Source organism: Cervus elaphus, chromosome X (genome assembly GCF_910594005.1).
Source record: "Cervus elaphus chromosome X, mCerEla1.1, whole genome shotgun sequence".
NCBI classification, from domain to species: Eukaryota; Metazoa; Chordata; class Mammalia; order Artiodactyla; family Cervidae; genus Cervus; species Cervus elaphus.
In genome coordinates, this window is record NC_057848.1 from 57,078,360 (window position 1) to 57,105,100 (window position 26,741).

Genomic DNA, 26,741 nt, shown 5'->3' on the forward strand with positions numbered 1-26,741 from the left:
TGTGTGTCTACTATATATATGCATATATATATATATACACACACATATACATTACACATAGTTAGAATTTGATGTAGCTGTGTGTCCTGCCCTTTTCATAATTCTGTAACATATTTATCCCATATTACTAAAAATCTGACAGAATATGATTTTTAATGTTTATATATCTAAGTCTGTGGGTATACCATAATATATCAAACATTTCCAAATTTCTTGTTGTTGTTCAGTTGCTAAGTTGTGTCTGACTCTGCAACCACATGGACTGCAGTATGCCAGGCTCCTCTGTCCTCCACTGTCTCCTAGAGTTTGCTCAAACTCATCTCCATTGAGTCGATGATGCTATCTAACCATCTCATCCTCTGCTGTCCCCTTCTCCTTTTGCCTTCCATCTTTTCCAGCATCAGGGTCTTTTTGAATGAGCTGACTCTTTGCATCAGGTGACCAAAGTATTGGAGCTTCAGCTTGAGCATCAGCTCTTCCAGTGAATATTCAGGGTTGATTCCCTTTAGTTCTCCTTGTTCTCCTTGTTATCCAAGGGACTCTCAGGAGTCTTCTTCAACACCACAGTTCACAAGCATCAATTCTTCGGCACTCAGCCTTTCTTATGGTCCAACTCTCACATCCCTATATGACTACTGGAAAAAACAGCTTTGACCAATGCAGACCTTTATTGGCAAAGTAATGTCTCTGCTTTTTAATACACTGTCTAGGTTTGTCATAGCTTTTCTTCCAAGGAGCAAGCATCTTTTAATTTCATGGCTGCAGTCACTGTCCACAGTGATTCTGGAGCCCAACAAAACAAAATCTGCCACTGCTTCCACTTTTTCCCCTTTTATGAAGTGATGGGACTTTGCCATGAAGTGATGGGACCGGATGCCATGATCTCAGTTTTTTTGAATGTTGAGTTTTAAGCCAGGTTTTTCATTCTCCTGTTTCACTTTGATTAAGAGGCTCTTTAGTTCCTCTTCCCTTTCTGCCAATAGTGTGGTATCATGTGCATATGTGAGATTATTGATATTTCTCCCAGAAATCTTGATTCCAGCTTGTGCTTCATCCAGCCTGGCATTTCTCATGATGTACTCTACATATAAGTTAAATAAGTAGGGTGACAATATACAGCCTTGACGTACTCCTGATAGCTTACAGTGAATGGTGTCGGATTTGTGATCTCAGAAGAAGATTTAGCTTCAGGACCAGGGACCAGGCTTGATCACTCAAGAGCTTTTGTGTAGCAGAGTTCTATTAAAGTAAGAAAAAAGACAGAGAAAACTTCTGACACAGACATCAGAAGGGGGCTGGAGAGTACCCCCCTCACTAGTCTTATCAAGGCCTTATATACTTTTACCAGAGCCACTCCCACAACATAAATCTTAAGATAATGGGATTAGAACTAACAATAGAAAGATCTTACCAGACCCACTTTCTCTGGTGGCTCAGATGGTAAAGTGTCTGCCTGCAATGTGGGAGATCCGGGTTTGATACCTGGGTCAGGAAGATCCCCTGGAGAAGGAAATGGCAACCCACTCCAGGATTCTTGCCTGGAAAATTCCGTGGATGGAGGAACCTGGTGGACTAGAGTTTATGGGGCTGAAAAGAGTCAGACATGACTGAACAACTTCACTTCACTCACCAGACCCACTCCCATAATATTCATTTTAAGATAACAAGATTAGTCGGAAGGTTCTTGTTAAGGAGAAACAAGTCCTTGAGCAAGATACATTGTTTTATTGACTAAGACAAAGCAATGTAGATAAAACGTTTGTCCTTTTCTCCTCCTTGAGAGCCTCAGACCCCTTTCTCCTTCTCGAGGGCCCTGGACCCCTTCCTCCTCAAGGGCCCCGGGCTCTTTATCAACCTACTTAGGAACTGACTCTCTTACTCCTTTCCCAATTTTGAACCAGTCCATTGTTCCATGTCCAGTTGTAACTGTTACTTCTTGATCTGCATACAAGTTTCTCAGGAGACAGGTAAAGTGGTCTGGTATTCCCATCTCTTTAAGAATTTTCCATCATTTGTTTGATCCACACAGTCAAAGGCCTTAGTGTAGTCAACAAAGCAGATGTTTTCCTAGAATTCCCTTGCTTTCTCCATGATCCAACATACGCTGGCAATTTGATCTCTGGTTCCTCTGCCTTTTCTAAATCCAGCTTGAACATCTGGAAGTGCTTGGTTCACATACTGCTGAAGCCTAGCTTGAAGGATTTTGAGCATAACCTTGCTGGCATATGAAATGTATGCAATTGAAAGTAGTTTGAATATTCTTTGGTATAGCCCTTCTTTGGGATTGGAATGAAAATTGACCTTTTCCAGTCCTATGGCCACTGCTGAATTTTCTAAATTTGCTGACATAATGAGTGCAACATTTTAACATTATATTTTAGGATTTTAAAATAGCTCAAGTGGAATTCCGTCACCTCCACTACTGTTATTTGTAGTAACATTTCCCTGAGGCCCACTTGACTTCACACTCCAGGATGTCTGGCTCTAGGTGAGTGATTCCACCATTGTGGTTATCCCAGTCATTAAAACCTTTTTTTTTTTTTTGTATAGCATTCCCAAATTAGACAATATTAGTTTCTAATTCTTTCGCTATTTTAAGGGATGCTATTATAAACATTTCCTTATATATGTTTATCTCCTTATACTCTCATGCTTTAGGTGAGAATTCTACAATTGGAATTGTATCAAAGCCATGAACATTCTCCAGACTCTTGATAAATTTTCTCAGATTGATTTTTGGAACAGTTATATAAATTTCCACTTCTGTTAAGAAAGTATAAGGCAGCCCATATCATTACACCCTCGCTAAAAGTAAACTATTACTTTATAACCATTGTATCTGACAAACAAGAAGGGTACTTAATAATTCATTTTCATTTCTTTGATTGCCAGTAAGGTGAAGCCTTTTTCATTTTTAGTATTTTTCTTTCGTCTGTCCATGTAATCTGTTCCTTATCTTTGCATAGTTTTTCCATGACCATTATTATAAAGATGTTCTCCTGAAAGTTCTACTGTTTCACGTTTCACATTTAGATCAGCAGTTCATCTTGGAATTAATTTTTGTGTAAGGTAAGACAGGGATCAACATTCACTTTTGTTCTATTTGGATATCTCACTAAGGGTCCCCAGCCTCCGGGCCCCAGACCAGTACCTCTTAACTCCTATGAGATCAACGGTGGCATTAGATTAGCAATAAAGTGCACAATAAATGAGATGCACTTGAATCATCCCCAGACCATCTCCCCACCCACCCCCAGTCCATGGCAAAAATTGTTTTCAATGAAGCTAATCCCTGGTGCCAAAAAGGTTGGGGACTGCCACATTTACCCAGTACCACTGACTGGAAAAAGACATCCGTTCTTTGCTGCTGCTGCTGCTGCTGCTAAGTCACTTGAGTCGTGTCCGACTCTGTGTGACCCCATAGAAGGCAGCCCACCAGGTTCCTCCTTTCTTTAGAGTCCTGTAATATCACAAATCAGATTATCTATGTGGGTTTGTTCCTGGAATCTCTGTTCAGTTCTGTTGGTTAAAAGGTCTATCCTCATACAAATACACTACTTAGTTAACTATAGTAGCTTTATAATAGGTCTTGGTATCTCCTGGTATAAGCCATCCAGGACATAATTGTCCTGGTCATTCCTGGCCTTTGCCTTTCCATATAAATTTCCGAAATAACATATTAATTTTCATGCACACGTATGCATAAACTGCTGAGAGTTTCATTGGGATTTTGTTGCCTCTATGTATTTATTTTGGGAGAACAGCTAGCTTCACAATATGGAGCCTTCCAGTTCATGATTCTGGCATATGTATCCATTTAATTTAGGTCCTATTTTTTAACATAGGTTTACTATTATTCAGGTATGGTAAGGCCAACAGATTAGGAGATGACTGCCATTGAAAAGACAGTTTGTAGCAGTTCCCAAGAGGAGGGGGCACCTCATGAGGAACCACATGAGGAAGGCCCTGGGTTGGTCAGGAGGCAAAGGGAGCAGGTAAATGGGGAGCAAGAACCTTTATTGTGGTTTCTATTGGTGAGGCAGGTAAGCAGACTGAACATGGCTAGTCTGAATAATATTAGTGGGCTCTGGGTCATAGGGGCTTTCCCTAGTTGTCTAGTACCTGGCTCTGGTATGATTAGGGCAGGTGGACAGTGGCCTGAAATCTGACAGCCCAGTAGAGGAGATAAGTAGTGACTGGGGCTATGGCCTTTCAATTGGTTGACTTGCTTTTGAAAGGTATGCTCACAGGTAAGTTCTTGACTCTCTCTAGGAATTGAACAACCCTGGGAGGGGCAGTCCCTCCAGTGTCAGCAAGGCCCCAGATGTCAAAGCATCAAAACTATATAATGGGACTTCCCTGATGGTCCAGTGGTTAAGACTCCACGCTCCCAATGCAAGGGGCTCAGGTTCAATACCCGGTCAGGGAATTAATACCAACATGCCACAAGTAAACATCCCACATGCTGCAAAAAGATGGAAAAGGCCACGAGCTACTACTAAGGCCTGGCACAGTCAAATAAATAAATAAAAATATGTACTAAAGAAGACTATATAAATAAAAAAAAATACATGAATACATTTCCTCCATTTCAGTACTGTTTATAGTTCTCAGTGTGAGGTTCCAACACATTTTAAAAAGATTTTAAGTGCTGCCTTTGCCACCCTCAGCTCACCCCATGTACGCTCTGACAGTCCAGGCTGATTTCACCCTTCCCTGTGGATGCCCATCTCACTTCACCCAAGCTCAGACACTCTGGCCAGAGCTGCTCCCACACAGACTGTCTTCATGTCTTTTAGACTCTCACATGTTTTGCCAAGATCCAACCCCCCACCATTTGCTACTGAAAGCCTTCTTCACCATGCTTGGTTACTATCTTTTTCCAAACATATTCCAGAGTTAGTGACAGGTGTATCTGTAGAGCACGTAAAGGCCCATGTCTCCTTTGACTCTAGGAAAATGAGGCAGGAACCAGGATATGTTTTGCCAATCCCAGTACAGATTTTTCAGGTATAGATAGGTTTCCCTTTCGTCTAGTTCTATAGCATATTGCACCATCCTCATTCATATGATATTTAAGCAGTTTTTGAGATCTCATTGACATATAAGAATTGTGTATTTTAAGCTGTGCAATGTGATGTTTTGAAATACATATACATTATGAAATGATTACTACCTTGCTTGGTTTCTTATCAGCTCAACCTGGACTGGGCTGGGTCCTGCCTCATCTTTCTTACCCAGTTTAGGCTCCAACACCCACACCAGATCATCCTCACCACTACCCTGCTCACCCCTCACCCTCAACTGTGTTGACTCTCTTTTATGGAGCTCAGGCTCCAAACCCCTGAGCTGGGTTACTGCACTTGTTGCCTAGGGCTACCTTAACCAAGTACCATAAACTGGGTGATTTCAATAACAGAAATTTGCTATCGCACAGTTCTGGAGACTCAAAGCCCCAAATCAAGGTATTGGCAACGCTGGTTCCTTCGACAAGTTAGGAGGGAGAATGTGTTCCTTGGCTCTCTCCTTGGCCATCTTCTCCCTCTGTATGTATCTCTATATGTCCAAATTTACCGTTTTCATTAAGACACCAGTCATACTGGATTAGGGCCCACTCTTCATCATCTCATCCTAAATTGATTACCTCTGTGAAGACTTTATCTCCAACTATGTTCACATTCTGAGGTACCAGGAATTAGAATTTTATCGGTTCCGTCCAGTCCAGCTGCTATAACAGGATTCCATAGACTGGGTAGCTTATAAACAGCAGAAGTTGATTTCTCCATTTTGGAAGCTGGGAAGTCCAGGATCAAGGCAGGGGCAGATTCAGTGTCTTATGAGGACCCCCTTTCTAGTTCATAGATGGCCATCTTTCTCACATGGCAGTAGGGGGAAGGGAGCTCTCTGGGGTCTCTTTTAGAATTAAGGGCACTCATCTCATTGATGAAGACTCCATCCTCATGACCTAATCACCTCCCAAAGACCCTACTTCCACAGACCACGACACTGTGGGGTTAGGATTGCACATATGAACTTTGGGGAGACACAATCCCTAAGCCTACAGCAGACTTGGACATCTGAATTTTTGTAGGACACAAATAAACCTACAAGTTACTTGCCATCCCATATAGCTGTCCTCCTTACTGTCATCAGATCCTGAAACATCGTGCCAGACCTCCCTGTATGAATATCCTCCACCTCCTCTCAGGTTCTAAAAAGCTGGGCCAACTGCTACTAAGCACCCCCTGCCCCTGGAATTGCTCTCCTGGACTCACCTGGACCCTTAACAGCCCACATCAGGCCCCTGACACTATCCCCCACGTGGATGCTCTTCTCACCCTGGCCTCAGCTGACACCACATAATACAGGATCACAAAAGCTCCTCCAACACAAACACCTACATTGCTTGGCCCCCGCTAATAGCTTTTGGACTGAATTGGTCAGCGAGAGGAGAGGAAGAAGAAACCTGGTCATTTGGGGTAGCCCTCTATTCCTTGTTTGTGTTTCCAGTTCTTCTAGTTTCTTTAAATATACCAAAGAAGGACGTCCCTGGTGCTCCAGGGGCCAAGACTCCAAGCTCACAATGCAGGGGCTCAGGTTCCATTCCTGGCGAGGGAACTAGATCCCACATGCCATAACAAAGACCCAGATGCCGCAAAAAAGGTCAAAGATCCTCTGTGCTATAACTAAGACACAGTGCAGGCAAAGAAATAAATCAGTGTTTTTTAAAAACTAAGTCAAAAAATATATACCGAAGAGATCAATTTTACCTTCTAGGTCTACAAAATGCGTGGAAGAATACATTTCTTATTCAAACGAAAGCAGACACTTCCAGTATCTGAGGGCTTTGGAGATTTGGTTTTGCCATTTGTTTCTGCTATCTCTCACTCAAGAGTGTTTTTTCCTTCTTAATTGTCATGTCGTGTTCATTGATGATTTACACGTAGGAGAAGCCTGGAAATCCTGCAATCAGGGTGGCTTCCTGGAGGTGCCAAACCAGATGCCCTCCCTACTTTGGTGACAAAAGCCTTCCATCAGGTGAGCTGCAGTGACCACAGAAGTTCTCCAACAGGCAGATATGAGCAGCAATGAGCCTAAAAACAAAAATAGACACACACCCATGGGCCCGGAGGTTGGAGAGAAAGGGTCAGTCAGAATCACATTCAGCAAAACAAAATAAAAACTCCTCATGGTTCCAGTCATGGCAAAACAGCAAATAACAGAAGCAGTTTATGGAACGGTATATCAATGCTATGGGGTGTTCCAGGCCCTTCACATGAAACTGTGTAGTAGGAGTTGGGTTGAAAGGGATCCCTGAAATCATGACTCACAGAAAGTTTGAAAACCATTGTTTTTGGAATTTTTCCCCTCCCTCTGGGGATCCTAGTAAAAGCGGAACCCCTAAGAAAGGCAGGGAGGGTGCCCTGACATCATGACAAGGAAGGTCGTGGGCCAGAAGAGGCTGTCTGGCTAGATTCAGGGGTCACAGGCCCAGCCCAGATCTCTTAACCTTGCCTGTATTCTGCTCCCTTTGGTCCCCATGCAGGCCACACTGCCACCCCTCACTCACCCTGAGTGCTCTTCGTGCCCACCCTCTTTTTGATCCCCCACAGACAGTCACCAAATCCATTCTGCCCTGGACTCCCACTTTCATGGGTCCCCACCCCTCCAACCCCAAGGCCGCCACCCCAACTCCAATGGCCTGCCCTCTTTAGCCTTCTGATGGCAAAGGCCCTGCTTCCAGTGCCCCGCTGATCCCAGAACCTATTTCTCTCTCCCTGCTCCTGCTGTGTCTGTCTCCTGGCAGCTGAGAGCATCTAGTCCCCACATGGTCAGTATGAGGACAATATGAAACTCTGTTGTGAGTTTCACAGCACTGCTCCTCTAGGACACAACCACTTGTCCTAGCAAAAGATTTGGGAAGTTTGAAAGTTCTGTCTTGGGAATAAAGCCTGCAGTGGTATCTGCTCTTCTGTCTGAGTGGATACAATATTCCTTCCTCAGACTAAGGACCATTACTGAAGAAACCACCAGGGGGCAACGATGCTCTATTTCATTCTAATTGCCTCATTATAAAAGTGGGGGACATTTGGAAAATATAGAGAGACCAATAGTAGAAAATAAAAACCATCTGACACCTTGTATGTCAGATAACCATTCAGAGCTTAACGGCATTTTGCTTACATTATTTTCCCCATCTACTTAAACATAAATAAAATGTCAATGTAACATTTACCCACATAGTATGTGGTTTCTACGTTGAAATAAAATCTTGTAAAGATCTCTCCAAGGTGTTATTTATTCTTCTATGGCATTACTTTCTAATATTTAATTATTGCAAAACACATGGGCAGTATACTTCACAGAGGTTCAATTTCTATGCATACAGTAGAGAGGAAAAAGAAAGTTCCCTCTGCCCTTCTAGATTCTTGACTGAGACTCCCCCCTCCCCTCCATAATAAAAGACAAATACACAGGAGAAAAACAAGTTTAAAAACATAGATACCTCCTGAATACACAGGAGAGACCTAGGAAACCTGAGTAACTCGCCCAAATGGCCCAAGCTACCACATTAAGTACCATCTCCAGCTAAAGACAAAAGCAGGTGTTGGGGGTGGGGGGCGGTTAAGGGAGGGAACCAGGAAAGAAATAGTAAACAAGGGTAAAGTTGCGATGCAAACTTAAGTCTTTCTCCACTGATAAAGAGTTTCAGGAGATAAAGTCATCCATCCCCCACCCCCGCTTTCTGGGAGCAGGAGACACCCTTACAAATGGAGATTTCCCTTAGAAGTGTAAATGTATCTTATCAAAGGGTAACTTCTACTTGGTTTTCAGAGCTTCTCCTCTGTCTGTAGCATCTCAGAAATAACCAGCCCCAAATGATCAATATGCCAAACAGGCATATTTTGGTGTGGCAAGCTCTGCTCTCTCTTTAATACCATTGATAAGCCCTTAAGTTTAGGGGATCAATGACCAGAAGAGGAATTGCTGGCTCAAAGGCAAGCCAACCAATCCTTTTAGGTTTGGACACCTATTGCCAAGTTGCTTTCCAGAAAGACAACTCTACTCTCTCTGGAAGTGTGAGAGAATGCTGCTGTGATCTTGTCATTGGCAACACTGGTCCTATCTTTTGAAGTCTTTGCCAATTTGACGGGCAACATATTTCTTCACAGGTGTTTTAAACTGTGCCTTGTCAATCAAGTGTAAAAGACACATTTACTGAGCACTGATTCACTGTCATACCTGGTACACAGTGGGAACCCAGAAGGGGGTAAGACAGATACCATGCCACTCTCCCCAGTCTCCGGTTCTAGGGAGATGAGCTGTGCTCAGGTGCTCAGACGTGGCTGACTCTTAGCTACCCCATGCATGATAGCCAGCCAGACTTCTCTGTCCGTGGGATTTCCCAGGCAACAATACAGGAGTGGGTTGCCATTACCTACTCCAGGGGATCTTCCCAACCCAGGTATTGAACCCACATCTCTTGTGTCTCCTACACTGGCAGGCACGTTCTCTACCATAAGCATCACCTGGGAAGCCAGAAGTTAAACATTTCCTCCTCTAAATGATCATCAGCTACTCATTTCCTCTTTTGTGAAATGGGGTGAAATGGGGGGTAAAGGGTAGCTGATGATAAAAAGAAAACCACAGGCCAGAATACTGGAGTAGGTTGTCTTTCCTTTCTCCAGGGCATCTTCCCAACCCAGGATCAAAGCCAGGTCTCCCGACTTGCAGGCAGATCCTTTACCAGTTGAGCCACAAGAGAAGCCCAAGAATACTGGAGTGGGTAGTCTATCCCTTCTCCACGGGATCTTTCCCACCCAAGAATCAAACCAGGTTCTCCTGCATTGCAGGCAGATTCCTTACCAATCTAGCTATCAGGGAAGCCCAAAAGCTCATGAACCCAAAACTAGATTTAATACATGATCCGACTGTTGTTTCAATTTCTCCCAGAAACGGAATCTTAGTCAACATGTCTGGAATTACCAATAAAGTAATCTGTCTCATAAGCCCTGTCTATCCCCCAGAGGAAGAAAAGGCCATCTGCATGAAAAAAACAAACAAACAAAAACCCCCTCCCTTTCCTTACTCCCCTAATCACCCCATATCCCACATCTTGAAAAGGACAAATTCAAAGCCCCCGCCATTCTGTCTGGGCTGGCAATTGAAATGCTCACCTGGCCTCGCACTAAGAGGTGGCCTGCCTGTTCCCCATTTCACCAGGAAAGCAGATACTAATGCAGCAGACCCTGTTAAGGGACGTTCTCTCCGCTCCACTGCAAGGTGTGCGCTGTGCCGTGCGCTGGGGGCGCGTGCGCCGTGGGGTACACCAAGATAAACCGCTGCTTGTGCTGAGGACCACGCAGAAGCAATCAGCCCGTGTCCCTGAGCAGAAGCCCTGGACCCTTCCACCATCCTTAAGCAGAGTCACAGAGAGGTGCCTTCAAGACTGAAAATCTGTGATGACAGTGCGCAGTCTTATTTTAGAAAACGTGAAATGAGGAAGCCTTTGTCCTCCAAAATTCTTCCCGTACTACCTTTCTTGTCACTGCTATTTTCCTGAATTCCTGAGTAGCCAGGACACAAGGTGAGTTCTGGAGGGTTAACTTAACCTTCTAGTGTCTTCAGCAAATCATCATATTTAGGATCAGTTCTGTCATCCTAGACTGGCATTTGGTCTGTAAAAGTATTGGTGGAGAACATGCTTTTTCACATCTATAATTTTTTTTTTTCCTTACTGCAAAACAACTTCAAAGCGACATCAAAAGAAATAGTTGTCTTGGGTGAGAAGCAAAACAAGGTTAAATCTCATCCCACTCATGCAGCAAGTGCAGTCATTTTTCCTGATAATTTTTCCTTTGGGACTTGCCATCTGAATAACACAGTAGCATCTAGAAGATTTGGATACATGTTGCGGTTGGTGGTAGTATCAAAGATAAACAAAGCCAGACACTAAAGTGGTCAGGACAGATTTTAATCAGTAACATACTGCTGCAACACAGAAAATATTCCAGCGTGAATTTAATGTATACAGAAGTGACTGGGTGTTTTTAAAGGGAAAACGAAGGAACAAGGAAGGGTGTAAGTGAAGGTTCAGTAGAGTCAGGGAAGTGAAAAATTAGAAAAAGTGGAAAGTAGTTTGAGGGGAGTCAGTGTGAAACCCATTTGGGTTTCTTAACTGGTGCCTGTCAATATTTAGGTCCTCCCCTTCCACAGAACCTGGGAGAAAGGGACCCTATGTTCTGCTGTTGCCTGGAAGAAACAGTAAATTATTTTGGCACCCTCGAGTTTTCTAACACAGGCATGTTGAAGGGGACTAAGGTCATCCTTGAGAGGAGACCCTGAGCTGTTACAAACTATTTTAGTATTTGGTTATATCTTTATTGACCAAGATCCAGGCTTAAGTGAGAAGAGGGCTCAGAGGAGACTAGCTAGAGTTTGGTCGAGGAGAGCACCTTTATCAGCAGACCACAAGGCTTCAGTGGTATGTGTCGCCAATCACAAGCCCACACGATAGAGCAGAGGGGATCTCTTAGGCAAAGACGCATGGAACTGCCTCATGTGGGATGGGAGAGCAGGGCCTGAGCCACCCGCAGGGTGGACTCTCTCTTTCCTCTCAGTTCTGTCTACTCATGCACACAAAACAAAGTTCTGTTCTGGTGAGAGTGAACCGGCAAGACAACTTTGACAGGGAGCAAGAATTTAGAAAACAGTGGACAGCCTGCAAAATGTGTATTGGAGAGAGCCCAGATGCTCCTTCCTCTGTGCCCTGCTGTCCTGAGGACAGCTTGTGGATGGTGTACATTAATATATGCCCATATAGCACTCAGGGACTTTGCTCTACCCTCCTGGAAAACTCCCAGTTACTGTCCCCACTGCCAGCCTTGGAGAGGACAGGGTCAAGAGCTATCGGTCTTTTGTGTCACATGCAGATAACATGTCAGTATTTTCCAGGCTAGCTTTTGGGGTGGGGATGGAGTTGTGGGTGGGGTAGACATACCTTCCTGCACTAATGCTCAGGAGCTCTGCTTGCAGAGTGGCTCAGGAGTCTATATATTTCAGAGTTCTCCAGGAGATTTAAGCTTCCAGGCTTCCAGATATGGAGGTTTCAAGGTTCCAAGAGCCTCCTTGACTAGGCTCAGAACTCCTGCAGTATCCACACCACCACCAGCACCACATTCTGTAGGTCACGGCCACGTTACAGACCAGCTCAGATTCAAGAGGGTAGAGAAATAGACTCCACTTATTGATGGAAAGACTGGCATAGTCCCAGTGCCAAGGGCTGCACATCTAGCAATGGAAGGAATTGTTGGAACCTTCTTTGCAGTCAACTGACCAATCTACCCAGAATCAATATTTCACCATTCCAGGTGCTAAGGAATTGTTATGGAGTACTTGGCACACAAGGATTCACAGCTCCTCCTTTAGCCATTTTAAAAGGACATCCAAATGATCCTCTCTGAAAAGGGTGGCTTGCCATGGTTAATCACTGATTATCATGGTTAAATGGTACGTTCAAGAAGCAGACCATGGGCTGGATTTGCATAGTACCATCAGTCATCAGTATAGAGCCTCCATCTCTGGCTGCAAAGAATATAATCAATCTGATTTCAGTGTCGACCATCTGGTGATGTCCATGTGTAGAGTCTCCTCTTGTGTTGTTGGAAGAGGGTGTTTGCTATGACCAGTGCGTTCTCTTGGCAGAACTCTATTAGCTTTTGCGCTGCTTCATTCCAAACTCCAAGGCCAAATTTGCCTGTTACTCCAGGTGTTTCTTGACTTCCTACTTTTGCATTCCAGTCCCCTATAGTGAGAGGTGAGGTATGGCGGCCTAGAGGAGCTACCCCACGCCTGAGGCCAGGGGCAGCAGCCGAGAGGAGCAACCCCACCTCCAAAGAGTGGCTGCTGCGTGGGCGCAGGAGGGCCGAGAGGAGCTACTACACGTTCAAGGTCAGGAGGGGCAGCCGTGAGAAGATACCCCTCCTCCAAGGTAAGGAGCAGTGGCTGCGCTTTGCAGGAGCAGCCGTGAAGAGATACCCCACGTCCAAGGTAAGAGAAACCCAAGTAAGACAGTAGGTGTTGCAAGAGGGCATCAAAGGGCAGAAACATTAAAACCACAATCACAGGAAACTAGCCAATCTGATCACAGGACCACAGTCTTGTCTAACTCAGTGAAACTAAGCCATGCTGTGTGGGGCCACCCCAAGACGGTCAGGTCATGGTGGAGAGGTCTGACAGAATGTGGTCCACTGGAGAAGGGAATGGCAAACCACTTCAGAATTCTTGCCTTGAGAACCCCATGAACAGTAGAAAGGGGCAAATTGATAGCATACTGAAAGAAGAACTCCCCAGGTCGGTAGGTGCCCAAGATGCTAATGGAGGTCAGTGGAGAAATAACTCCAGAAAGAATGAAGGGATGGAGCCAAAGCAAAAACAACACCCAGGTGTGGATGGGACTGGTGATAGAAGCAAGGTCCAATGCTGTAAAGAGCAATATTGCATAGGAACCTGGAATGTTAGGTCCATGAATCAAGGCAAATTGGAAGTGGTCAAACAGGAGATGGCAAGAGTGAATGTCGACATTCTAGGAATCGACGAACTAAAATGGACTGGAATGGGTGAATTTAACTCAGATGACCATTATATCTCCTACTGTGGGCAGGAATCCCTTCGAAGAAATGGAGTAGCCATCATGGTCAACAAAAGAGTCCGAAATGCAGTACTTGGATGGAATCTCGAAAATGACAGAATGATCTCTGTTTGTTTCCAAGGCAAACCATTCAATATCACAGTAATCCAAGCCTATGCCCCAACCAGTAACGCTGAAGAAGCTGAAGTTGAACGGTTATATGAAGATCAACAAGACCTTTTAGAACTAACACCCAAAAAAGATATCCTTCTCTTTATAGGGGACTGGAATGCAAAAGTAGGTCTAAAGGTATAGGAGGAGTTATTTCCTTGGGGCAAGAATTCTTAAAGAGATAATTTTTTCTTCAAGCTTCCTCTGGAGTCTAAAGAATATTGTGACCACATTGTCAAAAATTGTATTCTTTTTTTGTGACCATAGTTTTATAGTTGAAATTTAGACCAGATAGTGCTCAACTTGGCCCTGATGACAAGGGCAGATTGGTCCCAGCAAGGACTGTCCCTCTGGGGAAGTAGGGGTCTTGGTTTAATCAGCCCCAGGCTGTTGATTATAGGAGGAAGTCCTGGACATAAGGGAACTTCAGTTCATTTTCCTATCCTATGTCAATCAAGATCTATTAGTTTCAGGCCATTTTTCTTGTCATTGGATCATAGCTATAGATTGACCAATCATTTAAAAATATTTTCCCAAAGGGTTCCCAGGTCAGGTGTGGAACCTTAATTCACATATTAGCTCAAACAGTTTGTACCAGATGTCTGTGCACTCAAACCAAACCAACAAACCAAACCAAACTAGAACTTCACCAGCCAGGAGTCACATGCCAAACGAAACAAAAGGCAAAGAGATGCCCAGAAATCAAAAGCCAAGTGGCAAGAGTGCCCCAAAACGATGGTAAAGGGATGCCCCCAAATGAAAAGTCAAATGGCATAAATGCCAAACCTGACTTCCCAGTTCAATTAGACCTGCAAGCTGGCAAAGTCAGTGCTAGCAGCCTTTTTAGTTCTGATAGTTTCAAGAAATAATTTGTTGATTTTCTGGGAAGAAGTTACTTTATCATTTCTTGTTTTAGAAACTTCTAAATACCAGTCAAAGCATAGCCTGCCTTTTCTAATTGTGCATGTAAAAATATCAATTTTAGAATATCAAAAGAACCTAAATTTGGCCATTTTAGGTTGAGCTCTCTTTTAGTAGAATTTCTCCAATTAATTAGGTACTTGCAACTATGAGCTCCATATGTAGTGTACATGAACCTGGCTAGAGAGTTAGTCAGAGGCTAACTTTCTGACACCCCTTTATTTCTGTTGAGAGATCACTAGTGAAATTGTGTAGTGGGCCCATGTGCTGCTTGTGAGCCTAACTCTTTCAGGAGTTACCCCAGAGTCATTTCAGCTCGTCCTACGTGTGTCAGATTCTGCCTCCAGCAATCTAAGACTACCATGGCTGCTCAGGTCATTGAATGGCCAGTGGTGGACTAGGTCTCCATCACTCCCATAAATTTCTCAGTCACTGAGAAAACCAAAACCGGCCAGGAGGAGTCTGGTCCCTTTTCTTCAGAGCAAAGCTCTCATGTATTTTCCTCACTTTTATCCTGACAAATTCTATAAAGGCAGTCAAATTGAGGAAAAGTGTCAGATCAGCCTCTTAACCACTCAGCCAAGACCACTCAGTCCCCTCCAACGGAGCGACCTTGGCATCTTTCAGCCAAGTCCTGGGTATTCCTCGATTTTTCCCCAATCGAGCCTCGCTACCCAGTACCTTTCCACTGGGTGGGCAATTCTCCTGGCATCTTTCAGCCAGCCGCCCACCCAGCATCTTTTGACTGGGTTGGAATTCCTTGGTATCTTTCAACCGAGCCCCACTGATCGTCTAGACCGTGAGTGGGTATTCCCCGGATGTTTCACCTGGGCTCCCCCTAGTATCTTTCCTACTAGGAGGGGGCAGGTAACCTGCTCCACCACCAAATAAAACTCAGAATCTCAATCAATATGGGAGATTCAAGAACCAGGAGAGACTTACCCAAATTTGTCTGCACTCGCCGAGGAGGCGGATGGGTGCAAGGGGCAGCTGCTGGTACCAAAGCTCCAGTCCCCCATGGAGTCCATTCGAAGGAAGGAAGTCCACTCTGGGTCGCTTCATCAGTCTCCATAACTGTGTTGCTTGTGAGATTCTGTTTCCCGTTTCAAGCTGAATTAGAGGCTACGTGCTGAGAGGCAGGATTGAAACAAGCCACCTGATTGGTCCCTGAGTTCTTTTTTTCCCTCTCTCTCTCCCCTACCTGGGTTCCATAGGTACCATCTCAAGGGAAAGGGCATTAGCATCTAAGCAATAGTTTCCTTCAACCATCTACTTTTCTTATGACTTAGTATTCATTTCAGAAGTCATCTTTCTCTAGGGAATTTTCAATTAAGACACAAAAATTCATCTGCCAGATACCTTGGTCCTTATTCCGCCTGGGTTTTATTGTGATATAATTGACATCCAGCACTCCCAAAGAAAGGCAATGCCAAAGAACTTTCAAATTACCATACAACTGCACTCATTTCACATGATTGCAAGATTATACTTAAAATCCTTCAAGCTAGGCTTCAGCAGTATGTGAACCGAGAATTTCCAGATGTTCAAGCTGGATTTAGAAAAGGCAGAGAAACCAGAGATCAAATTGCCAACATCCACTGGATCATACAAAAAGCAAGGGAATTCCAAAAAAACCATCTACTTCTGCTTCATTGATTATGCTAAAGCCTTTGACTGTGTGGATCACAGCAAACTGTGGAAAACACTTACAGAGATGAGAATACCAAACCACTTTACCTGTTTTCTGAGAAACCTGTATGCAGGTCAAGAAGCAACAGTTAGAACCAGACATGGAACAAAGGACTGGTTCAAAACTGGGAAAGGAGTACGGCAAGGCTATATATTGTCACCCTGCTTATTTAACTTACAGGCAGAGTACATCATGTGAAATGCTGGGCTGGATGAAGCACAAGCTGGAATCATGATTGCTGGGAGAACTATCAAAAGCCTCAGGGGTTATTTATAATGGAGGGGGAAATGGTCCAAATATTTGCTCTGCGCTCATGCTTGGGCAAGCAATTTCCCTCCAAGGATCTTAATTTCCTCACCTATAACATAAGAGTGTTGTTCTGGAATAGTAGTTCCCAAACTCAGCTCCTCAAAAATCTGTATGCTTTTAGTCATTCATAATCTGGGGCGCTCTGCCCCCAGATATTCTGGTTCAGTAGGTGTGGAGTTAGCAAAGTCAAGACCTGGACAGGTGTGAAACAAGAACAAAAGCAATCCCCCAGGGCTTCCACAGGCCCCATGTAAGAAATCTGTGATGTAGATGTTAAAAGGTGCTCCTCCAACAATGGTAACCAGGTTTCCTCACTCTAGGGCTCTGAAAGCCTTGAAGAGTCTAATGTAAGTAGTGAACTATCAGTAGATGTTAATAGTATGCAACATTCTCAAAGGCATTTGACCACAGAACCAACACCTACTAACAGTCCAGGCACAACAGCATTTTCCAGATCACAGCTAAGAAAACCCTAGACTAGGTGTCTTAGCTCAGATTGTCAAAACAAAGATCAAAGACTACATAGCTTAAACTACAGAAATCTATTTCTCACAGATTTGGAGGCTGTTAACTCCAAGTTTAAGGCAGCAGCATATGATTGCCTTCTCCCTATGTCCTCACATGGCCTTTCCTCAGTGTGTGTGGGCAGAAAGAGATCTCTCTCTCGCTTTTCCTCTTCTTCTAAGGCCATCAATCCTGTTGGATTAAGACTTGCCCCTCACGACCTCTTTTAAATTCATCTCCAAAACTTTCTATCTTCAAATATAATCACATTAGAGTTAAGTCTTGAAAAGACTAATTTGGGGTGAGGACTGGTTACACAAGTCAGGCTATAGCACTAGAAGATATCCAAGGCCACTCTGAGTCTACACCCTAAGATTCTCAGTGAACCATTTTGTTCTGACGAATCATTGTTCACAATATGAAGGAATTTCCAGTGGGAAAATAGTATAGATAACCTCAGTTCAGTTCAGTTCAGTCACTCAGTCGTGTCCGACTCCTTGTGACCCCATGAACCACAGCACTCCAGGCCTCCCTGTTCGTCACCAACTGCCGGAATCTACCCAAACCCATGGCCATTGAGTCGGTGATGCCATCCAACCATCTCATCCTCTGTCGTCCCCTTCTCCTCCTGTCCTCAATCTTTCCCAGCATCAGGGTCTTCTCAAATCAGTCAGCTCTTCACATCAGGTAGCCAAAGAATTGGAATTTCAGCTTCAACATCAGTCCTTCCAATGAACACTCAGGACTGATCTCCTTTAGGATGGACTGGTTGGATCTCCTTGCAGTCCAAGGGATGCTCAAGAGTCTTCTCCAACACCACAGTTCAAAATCATCAATTCTTCGGCACTCAGCTTTATTTTGTTGTTGTTCTTGTTAATTAATTTATTTTACTTGGAGGCTAATTACTCTATTATTCTGGTGGTTCTTGCCATACATTGACATGAATCAGCCACAGGTGTACCTGTGACCCCCATCCCGAACCCCCTTCCCACCTCCCTCCCCATCACATCCCTCTGGGTTGTCCCAGTGCACCAGCTTTGAGTGCCCTGTTTCATGCATCGAACTTGGACTGGTCATCTATTTCACATATGGTAATACACGAGTAACATAGATTTTTAAACTTGGGTATCTTCAGTGACACAGAACTGCATATATGGTGTGTGGTTTGCCTCCCATCTCATGTGGGAGACTCTCATCTGGGGGTTGATAGGGTTTTGTAAATGTCCATCTAATGGGATGTAACTGGCCCCTTCCCACAGGTCTCTGCCCTGTTTTTCCACGTGGCCACTTTGAAGCTGGGCTAACCCTTCTTCAGTTCCAGTTGCCTTCTTCTGACTTCATGGCCTCCCAGCCCCTGGCCCAGCAGGCTCGGCCTCGGTCCTGTAGGTGCCTTGTTTCTGTCTTGTTCCTTGCTGCTGTGATTCTAGATATTTCAGATCTGCTTTGGAATTATATATTATGTCACTGGGGGCAAATAAAGTTTGTGTTTTTCCTCCGGTCAGGGGTTCTTGGTGTGGTCCCCAGGCCTCATTCTGGTCTCTCAGCTGCCTCAAGCCAGCCTTTCCTAGAGCTGAGCAGGCCCCTGAGACACACACGCTCAGGTCACATCAAGCTGGTGCAGGGAGGACCCCAGGCGGCCCTTTTGCCAATTCAGACCTGAGCACAGACCTGCAGGGCTCAGGAGCCACACAGGCCAGAGCCCACCCTCGTGGTCAGAGAGACCCCTCTGCCCTACAGAATGGCCAGACTCCATCTCCAGCATTCAGAAACTCTCACTCCTGGCAGTTCAGGTGCCGTCTCGCTGGTGGACCGGCGACACCAGGACACATGAAAGATAATGCTTGGCCCAAGCCCTGAGAACACACTCCCCAGCTCGGAAGAGCCTTACTCATTAAAGTCGGTACCAAAAACGACAGAAGAATGTTTCCGATTATAAGCGTTTTTGTTTGGGCTCAGATGTACGTGGAAGGCACAGCCCCCTTGTTCCCGCTCTCAAAAGCAGCCCAGTTATTCAGGAGAGAGTCCCCGGCTGGCCTGCATAGGGTCCATCCCTTGCAGGACAACAGCTCCAGGTTTCCCGATGAGTCCAGCGGAAGTCCTTTCCAACTTAGGAGTCAAGATGCACTGGCAGGTTTCTTCAACTGGGTCGTGGCTGGGAGTCAACTCAATTAGAAAGGTTTCTTTAACGAAGCAGTCTGGAAAGAATCCCTCCAACACGGCTATTCTGAGCATGCCTTGGCAGATCCTCTCCGGTGCTCCCAGGTCTCAGCTGCAGTTCGGCGCACGCCGTCTGCAGGCTGACGGCGCGGGTCCTTGTGGTGGCAGCGGCGGCTCTGTCCTCGGCGTCCGTCGTTGCTCGGGTCTCGGGCTCAGAGGGGCCCGGCGGCACCCCTCTGGCGGGCGGCCCGCACCAAACACTGCTGGAGAACGGGGTAGAGGCGCTGGCAGCCCTCGAACCCCAGGCGCACGGCCTCCGCCCAGCTCTCGGTCAGGCCGCCCTCCTCGCTGCCCAGCAGCCCGGCCACCTGCTTGAGCACCGCCATGAGCGCCACGGTGAGGCCGGCGGCTGCGCGCTCCTCCTCCAGCAGCGTGGGGTCCGGCAGCCAGGCGGGCTCGGGCGCCGGCGCGCGGCTCAGGCCGCAGCCCAAGACCAGGTCGTACATGTCGACGCCCGCGGCGGCCAGGGCGAGCGCGGTGGCCGTGAGCGCGGCGGCCAGCGCCGAGCCGCCGTCCCCCAGCAGCAGCGCCGACACCTGGAGTTGCACGCGCGGGTAGCGGCCCAGGCGCACGGCCGGCTCGAGCGCCTCCTGCAGCGCCAGCGCCCGCTCGCGCTCCTCGCCGCCGCTCTGCGGGGCACGGCGCCCGCGGTCCGGGAAGGGCGCGCGGCGGAAGTCGCAGAGCAGGCGGCAGCTCAGCGCCGCCGGGGCCTCGCCGCCCGAGCCGGCCGGGCCGCAGCCGCGCTCGCCGCCCTCGGCCTGGTGCGGGCCCGACTCGGCGCACAGCACCTTGGGGCCGCCTGCCTCCAAGTAGGCCGAACCCTTGGCCTAGCTCAGCAGCCCGGCGCGCGCGTACACCGGCCGCAGCCGCGCCGGGTCGCGAGGGGCCGACGCCTCGCCCTCGCTGGCCGCGTACAGCTGCGGCGGCTGCGACTACTCGGGCCGCGGATGAGGCGGTGGTCCCTGGCATGGCGGCGCTGCTGCCGGCCGGCTCCGCGCGTTAGCCCCACCGTGCGGCGGCGCTTCCGCCCGCCCGGCCGCGCGAGGGTGCGCGGGACAGCGGCTGGCCGTTCAGCTTTCTTCACAGTCCAACTCTCACATCCGTGCATGACCACCGGAAAAACCATGGCCTTGACTAGACGGACCTTTTTTGGCAACGTAATGTCTCTGCTTTTTAATATGCTGTCTAGGTTGGTCATAACTTTTCTTCCAAGGATTAAGCGTCTTTTAATTTCATGGCGGCAGTCACCATCTGCAGTGATTTTGGAGCCCAGAAAAATAAAGTCAGCCACTGTTTCCATTGACCCCATCTATTTGCCATGAAGTGATGGGACCGGATGCCATGATCTTAGTGTTCTGAATGGTGAGCTTTAAGCCAACATTTTCACTCTCCTCTTTCACTTTCATCAAGAGGCTCTTTAGTTCTTCTTCACTTTCTGCCATAAGGGTGGTGTCATCTGCATATCTGAGGTGATCGATATTTCTCCCAGCAATTTTGTTTCCAGCTTGTGCTTCCTCCAGCCCAGAGTTTCTCATGATGTACTCTGCATATATGTTAATTAAGCAGGGTGGCAATATACAGCCTTGACGTCCTCCTTTAACTATTTGGAACCAGTCTGTTGTTCCATGTCCAGTTCTAACTGTTGCTTCCTTACCTGCATACAGGTTTCTCAAGAGGCAGGTCAGGTGGTCTGGTATTCCCATCTCCTTCAGAATTGTCCACGGTTTATTGTGATCGATACAGTCAACGGCTATGGCATAGTCAATAAAGCAGAAATAGATGTTTTTTTCTGAAACTCTCTTGCTTTTTTGATGATCCAGGAGATGTTGGCAATTTGATCTCTGGTTCCTCTGCCTTTTCTAAAACCAGCTTGAACATCTGGAAGTTCAGGGTTCATGTAGTGCTGAAGCCTGGCTTGGAGAATTTTGAGCATTACTTTACTAGCGTGTGAGATGAGTGCAATTGTGTGATTGAACATTCTTTGGCATTGCCTTTCTTCGGGATTGGAATGAAAAATATCCTTTTCCAGTCCTGTGGCCACTGCCGAGTTTTCCAAATTTACTGGCATATTGTGTGCAGCACTTACACAGCATCATCTATTAGGATTTGATATAGCTCAACTTAAATCCTATCACCTCCACTAGCTTTGTTTGTAGTGATGCTTCCTAAGGCCCACTTGACTCACATTCCAGGATATCTGGCTCTAGGTGAGTGTGAGTGATCACACCACTGTGATTATGTGGGTCGTGAAAATCTTTTTTTGTACAGTTCTTCTGTGTATTCTTGCCACCTCTTCTTTTTTCTTATTTATTTTTTCTTATTATTTTTTATTTATTTACATTAGTTGGAGGCTAATTCCTTTACAATATTGTAGTGGTTTTTGCCATACATTGTTATGAATCAGCCACGGATTTACATGTGTTCCCCATTCTGAACCCCCCTCCCACCTCCCTCCCCATCCCATCCCTCTGGGTCTTCCAAGTTCACCAGCCCTGAGCACTTGTCTCAGGCATCAAACCTGGACTGGCAATCTGTTTCACAATTGATAATATACATGTTTCAATGCTATTCTCTTAGGTCACCCCCACTTGCCTTCTCCCACAGAGTCCAAAAGTCTGTTCTATACATCTGTGTCTCTTTTTCTTTATTGCATGTACGCTTATCATTGTCATCTTTCTAAATTCCATAAATATGTTTTAGTATACTGGATTGGTGTTTATCTTTCTGGCTTACTTCACTCTATATAATGGGCTCCAGTTTCATCCACCTCATTAGAACTGAATCAAATATATTCTTTTTAATGCTGAGTCATAGTCTATTGTGTATATGTACCAGAGCTTTCTTATCCATTCGTCTGCTGATGGGCATCTAGGTTGCTTCCATGTCCTGGCTATTATAAACAGTGCTGCGATGAACATTGGGGTCCACGTATCTCTTTCACTTCCAGTTTCCTCAGTGTGTATGCCCAGGAGTGGGATTGCTGGGTCATATGGCAGTTCTATTTCCAGGTTTCTAAGGAATCTTCACACTGTTCTCCATAGTGGCTGTACTAGTTTGCATTCCCACCAACAGTGTAAGAAGGTTCCCTTTTCTCCACACCCTCTCCAGCATTTATTGCTTGTAGACTTTTGGATAGCAGCCATCCTGACTGGCGTGAAATGGAACCTCATTGTGGTTTTGATTTGCATTTCTCTAATAATGGGTGATGTGGAGCATCTTTTCATGTGTTTGTTAGCCATCTGTATGTCTTCTTTGGAGAAATGTCTGTTTAGTTCTCTGGCCCATTTTTTTGATTGGGTCGTTTGTTTTTCTGGAATTGAGCTGCAGGAGCTGCTTGTATATTTTTGAGATGTTGCTTTATTTGCTATTATTTTCTCCCATTCTGAAGGCTGTCTTTTCACCTTGCTTATAGTTTCCTTTGTTGTGCAAAAGCTTTTAAGTTTCATCAGGTCCCATTTGTTTATTTTTGCTTTCATTTCCAATATTCTGGGAGGTGGGTCATAGAGGATCTTGCTGTGATTTATGTTGGAGAGTGTTTTGCCTATGTTCTCCTCTAGGAATTTTATAGTTTCTGGTCTTACATTTAGATCTTTCATCCATTTTGAGTTTACTTTTGTATATGGTGTTAGAAAGTGTTCTGGTTTCATTTTTTTTACAAGTGGTTGACCAGTTTTCCCAGGACCACTTGTTAAAGAGGTTGTCTTTTCTCCATTGTATATTCTTGCCTCCTTTGTCGAAGATAAGCTGTCCATAGGTATGTGGATTTATCTCTGGGCTTTCTATTTTGTTCCGTTGATCTATATTTCTGTCTTTGTGCCAGTCCCATACTGTCTTGATGACTGTGGCTTTGTAGTAGAGCCTGAAGTCAGGCAGGTTGATTTCTCCAGTTCCATTCTCTTTTCACAAGATTGCTTTGACTATTTGAGGTTTTTTGTATTTCCATACAAATCGAGAAATGATTTGTTCTAGTTCTGTGAAAAATACCGTTGGTAGCTTGATAAGGATTGCATTGAATCTATAGATTGCTTTGGGTAATATACTCATTTTCATTGATTCATCCAATCCATGAACACGGTATATTTCTCCATCTATTTCTGTCCTCTTTGATTTCTATTATCAGTGTTTTATAGTATTCTATATATAGGTCTTTTGTTTCTTTAGGTAGATATATTCCTAAGTATTTTATTCTTTTTGTTTCAATGGTGAATGGTATTGTCTCCTTAAATTCCTTTTCTGTTTTCTCATTGTTAGTATATAGGAATGCAAGGGATTTCTGTGTGTTAATTTTATATCCTGCAACTTTACTATATTCATTGATTAGCTCTAGTAATTTTCTGGTGGAATCTTTAGGATTTTCTATGTAGAGAATCATGTCATCTGCAAACAGTGAGAGTTTGACTTCTTCTTTTCCTATCTGGATTCCTTTTATTTCTTCTACTGCTCTGATTGCTGTGGCCAGGGAAGAAACAGAGGAGTCAAGGACGATACCAAGGTGCTTGGACTAAGCAATATGAAGAAAAGCACTTTTATTTATCAAGAGGCAAAAGACAGAGGAAAAACAGATTTGCCAGGGGGAAAAAGCAGTCAGTGAGTAAAACCTTCATGAATACTAAATCTGCTGATTTTTCTAAAAAGTTAACTTATAAAATCCATAAATCTAAGATTCCCTTAAATGTTCCAAATATATGCAATATATTAAGTAAGAGTTCAACTAAAATCCCAACTCCAAACAGATTAGTAAATGACATATTTTCATTTGGATCAAGAGTCACCTCCTCTTCAGGTTGATCTGTTGTGGGTATCCAGAGAGGTTGACCTGTAGCACTGTCTCATAAAAACACATGATTTGTGAAAGAAATTGGAGTGTCATTGCCCTAAGTAAACAGTGAATTATGTCATATATGTGATGATGATGTCAGAGAAAGTAATTTAATGATCTGAGTTGTAATTTGATTTTCTGGTATTGGTAATAGACTAAAGGCAAATGCCTCTGGTAACATCAGATAACCCTTCATTTTTATCTTTTCAAAACTGATGCAGATGACCAGATGATTATTTTCTTTTAGTCTTTTGGTATAGAAAATTAAGAGCTTTCTTAGCATTCAACCTTTCTTACATTTTCTGGTCACAGTGCACTCTTTGATCACGCTGCTTGGGATTATGCTGGCTAGTGTTTGGGGCTTTCCCATTCATGTTGCAGGCAACATCTGCAGCGTAGGTGCCAATAATCTGTCTGAGAGATGCATGAAGAAGCAGGAAAATGTGTTCACAGAACCTCATGCAAGCCAAGGAACTCAGAAGGACAAGTGAGTGGCAGGCTCGGCAGGGAGGGTGGGCACCTGGCTGACTCCTCTGCTCCAAGTGCAGCGGGCCTCACCCTCATCCTGCAAGACGCAGAGTCCTGGGCTCCTGCCCTGGCCCCTGGTCCCTGCTCTTCACCCACCGCCTGCCTGGGGAAACCTTGGCCCCGCCTCTCGTTTCTGATTCCGCCTCCTTTTCGCCATTAGCCCCGACCCTCCCCTAACCCTCTTCTCTGGCCCCTACAGCCCTCGCTCTGCCTCCATATTGTGCCTGCACACTAGCAACCATCTGCTCTTGAGGGCGCGGACTGCGCAGGGGACAGTAGGGATCCCGGCCCCGCCCACCCCTACCCTAGGCCTGCCTCCATGGAAAGCTTTTCCGCAAAGGCTTGGCATGTCAATGAAGATCAGAACGGTAGTGGGATTTCACGGTGTTTGGCAGTCTAAATGCAAATGCCTCAGGTAAAATCACACCCACTGACCTGAAATAGGGCCAATGGGAGATGGCTTCCAGTCTTATGTGAGACTCATTCTGTAGCAGGAGAGGATAACCAAAGGGATATAAAGTTCAAGCTGCAATTAGAGAAAAAGAGATGTAATCTGAGCTCTGCATCCTGATGAACCTCTCGGGCAGGAAATGAGACATCGAAGCTTGGGGTCCCTTAGACTGAACGGTAAGAACAAAATTGCTGCCACCTTCAGCCCAAGATCTTTATGAAATGCCAGGAAGAGCAAGGCACCCAGCCACCCTGACGATCTACAGGCATATTGGACTACCAGCCTTACTCTCCTTTCCTGTGGGGTGGGCAGGTGGTTACTGACCACAGTAAGGCTATTTGCTGGGAAATGTTTTTTTTTTTTTCCTATTTTTTCAATATTAATAAATTTGCCTGCACTGGTTCTTAGTTGTGGCATGTGGAATCTAGTTTCCAAACCAGGTACTGAGCTTGGGCCCCCTGCATTGGAAGCATGGAGTCTCAGCCACTGGACCACCGGGGAAGTCCCTGCTGAAATGTTTAAACCATGGTAAGTTATACGTAAGACATGCAATTTTAGTTAATTGCATGTCTAATTCCAGTTAGAACTGTAAGGTGTATTGATATGTTTAAAGAATAAAAAATGCCAAAAAATTCTACCCACTTAGCTAATGTAATTCTGCTATTACAAAGTCTTTATAAGATCTAGTGGTGTGGTGTAATAAAAGATGTCTCAGGCACAAGGGACTGAGATTGTAATGCAGGCTCAGCAGGAATTAACTGTGTGCTTGCTGCTTCTAGTTTGGTCCTACTGACTTCTGAACTAATCTTCTATAAAACCATGCCGGTCACCCTACCTCTCCTTGCCCTTGGGAGTATCAGAAGATATCTCCACGATCCCCAAATATGCATTCATGGCCTTCATGAAGTGGCTAAAAGGATCCCTTCTCATAGGGAGGTATTAGATTACCTGCTACCTTTAGGGGATCGGGGTCCCCAGGTGGCTCGGATGGTAAAGAATCTGCCTGTCATGCAGGAGGCCAGGGATCGATCCCTGGGGTGGGAAGATCCCCTGGAGAAGGGAATGGCAACCCACTCCAGTATTCTTGCCTGGAGAATCCCATGCACAAAGGAGCCTGGCGGGCTACAGTTCATGGGGTGGCACAGAGTCGGACATGACTGAGTGACTAGCTTTAAGGGGAATACTTCCCTAGACAAAGGGGCGAGCTTAACAAAGAGGGGAACTTTTAGCATGGCCTGGAGACCCCATCCCCTTGCCACCAGCTCCTGTTCTTAATGCATCAGACACCAGAGCTTAGAGCTCCGCCCCAGTTCAGGTGACAATGTACATGACAGAGCCGCAGCTTCCTTGATCATGCTGGTGTTCATTGTGAATAATAAAAACATACAAGTGAGATCTTCTGGAGCAAATGAATTTTATTGGAAGAACACAGGTATTTAACAAAATATGAGAATCTTAAGCAATGAATACATTTTAAAGACACAGAAATGAGGTTAGCTCA

The 26,741-nt window shown here is 45.3% G+C and overlaps 1 pseudogene across 1 annotated transcript; it reads right to left on the minus strand.

Annotated features, from left to right (window-relative positions):
• Window positions 1-19,049: 19,049 nt before the first annotated feature.
• On the minus strand, window positions 19,050-26,134 carry LOC122690317 (annotated as a pseudogene). The gene is made up of 3 exons (XR_006340036.1): window positions 26,076-26,134; window positions 24,559-24,675; window positions 19,050-20,504 (listed from the first exon to the last, which is right to left on the minus strand). The product of XR_006340036.1 is annotated as an exosome complex component MTR3-like (transcript).
• Window positions 26,135-26,741: the final 607 nt, after the last annotated feature.